Below are 2,652 nucleotides of genomic sequence, written 5' to 3' on the forward strand. Positions count from 1 at the left end.
CCCAGCCCACCCCCACCAGCTCCGGCCACTGGAACACGCCTGCAACCCGCCGTCATTACAGAATATATTTTATTTACGGAATTTTACAAATAACTTTACAATTCACGTGACATAAGTTATGTTCTGCGTTTTGCCGCGTTCTCTCTTACAACACCTGAGTTATTGAAATACTGAGATGGAACTTGAGCTTCGAATCGGACACGGGAAAGGGAAACACAGATGGAAATATGAAACGGTTTGGGTCGCTCTTCTCTCCTCCTCAGCCTCCGGCCTGCCCCGTCCCCGCCCCGCCGGCTGGTACCAGCCTGCCTGAGCCAGAGACTGGTGCTCTCCCTCAGGGGAGTGAGGGTCCCTCTCTGCCAGGAGCCGTGTTTCTCCAGGGGCTTTCACTCCCCCACATCTTTGGGTGGAGATTCCTCAAAAAGTCAACTCAGTTGGAAAGAATTAGGGTCCAAAATTAAAACACGAGGGGCTGGTGATCCCCACCAGCCCCGAGAAAACCGAGCATCCATCCTCGCCCCGCATCCAGCTCTCGGGGACCTCCCAGGCACAGCCTGCAAGCACCTGGCAGTCCCCAGGGACAGCCAAGGAGATTCCCAGCCCTCCCGGGCTCCCCCGCTCCTGGCAGTGCCACGGCTGCCCTCTGCCCCATGGAAAGCCGCCAGCCACACGCTGTTTTCCAAATACTTGCTTGAGAGAGAGGAAAGGGCACGTTTGGAGAACTCAGTTTTCCACACCACGTAGGTCAGACAGGGCTGCAGCTCCCTCCCCTCCTTGAGAGGGGTTTCCAACACCTCTTTCCTCCCGAAGGCTTAGAGAAAGGAGCAGCATGAGGTGCTGCAGAGGTGGCTGGGAGCCCGAGCTGGGCCAGGCCGTGCTGCTTCACCCCACGGACCGGCCGCAGCAGGAAGAGCAACCTACAACGACCACCTGCACGAACCGGAGACGCGGGATGGAGCCGAGCCCGTCTCTGCTTGAAGGCACCAAGGTCAGCGAGCGGCTGTGTGGTACCTCTGGGTTGAAGGGTGCTCCCGAGAAGGCTCCCTGCTCCTCAAAATGTTGATATTTAACCTTCTGGGTGCTGAGGGGACAAACTCAACGCCTGGCCTAGCTAAAGCCACCAAAAGCCACTCCACAAGGATGCTGGCAGTGCCGCGACTCAAAGGGCAGAGACCTGAGGGACTGGGTGACAGCTGTGAGGAGCCCAAGAGGAACATCGCCCCGCTCATACCTAAGGCGAACTGAGGACTGCAGTGAGCGATCGAACCATGGGACGACGCTGCGGGGTGGTGCTGAGCCTGCCCTGGGCCACGCCAAGGCGCTGAGGTCACTTGTCTCTCTTGCCATGGGCCAGAAAACACCCAGCACATCCTGCGCTGTGCTTGCCGAGGTGCGGGGAGCCTCAGCTCCCAACAGCACCGAGCCGAGGTGGCAGGATGGCCGTCACCCCGTCACACAAACACCCACACTGGCGGGGAGCGACGGGAGAGGCTCAGCGACAAGCCACCCCCGGTGCTCAAAGCCCTTCTCAAAGCCACCCTCCATCCCCTCCCACTGCCAGGGCCAGCAGCTCAGTTAGCTCCCAGTTATCAGCATGGCCACAGACTCCCTGCTGCTGGGCGCAGGGTGAAGGTTTGGGGGGTCCAGAGGGTGCAGCACGGGTGGTGGGGGGGACACTATCAATATGATAAGGAGTCAATTCACCTAGTGAATCTGGGGAGACCAGCCCAGAAGCAGAGCTGCGAAGTGCCTCTTAACACTCTTCTCTGGCTACTCCCTAAGGCTGGAAAAACACAACCTGAAGAGGTTCACGGTCTATTTTTTGTTCTAAAAATATCCCCCCCACCCCGAATCTCAGCAGCATCAGCGTTTAAAAACGGGGCTGGTTCCCAGTCGCAGGGTGAGCTCGGTCACCATCTCAGGACCGACCACCCAGGCCAGGCCAGGGGCTCGCTGTCCCGGCTCTGCCCGTGCTCTCCTCACTGCCATCACCACAGGGCTGCCCCCACTGAAGGAGAGGGGGGTTCCCCCTCCCCATACGGCAGCAGGAACCCAAGGGAGGTGAAGGCATACTGCTGCCCTCCTCCCCACGCAGCCCAGTCAGTCCAACCCGCGTGAGGTGCAGTTTGGGGTCCTCCGCTCCGAGCACCGATGCTCAAATGTGCTTTAAAAACTCAACCCTCTTCACCCTGCTCCTGCCAGGGCACTGTCTGCACTGCCACAGGGAGCCAAAGCCAGACATGGCTCCAGAGACACGCCAAGGTGATGCTCAAAGCGTGAACCTCCTCTTCCTCGGCAGCCTGGAGAGCACAGCTCCGAGGACGGGCTGGTCTCCAAGAAGGGTCTGTCCCTATCACCGCCCCGCCCCCCGTCAAAGGGCTCACGAAAGCGTCACGTCCCATCACACCGCTCCGAGCACCAGGAGGGGAGCCAGACGGCTGGAGGAGCTCCTGTCTCCCAGCTCCATCCTTCCAGATGTGAGGAGAGAAGGAATGCGACACTAGGAAGATCCTCCGGTCAGTTCAGTCCTATGGCAAAGGGGGTGTCAGCTTTCCTCGGCTTTAAACCAAAATAAAACAAAGTCTGTGGAATAGCTTTAAAAAGCAGCGCCTCTTCTTCCGTAGTGTGGTGGCAGTGCCCGCACAGGCACCG

Source organism: Buceros rhinoceros, unplaced genomic scaffold (genome assembly GCF_000710305.1).
Source record: "Buceros rhinoceros silvestris isolate BGI_N320 unplaced genomic scaffold, ASM71030v1 scaffold25735, whole genome shotgun sequence".
In the NCBI taxonomy this organism is placed as follows: Eukaryota; Metazoa; Chordata; class Aves; order Bucerotiformes; family Bucerotidae; genus Buceros; species Buceros rhinoceros.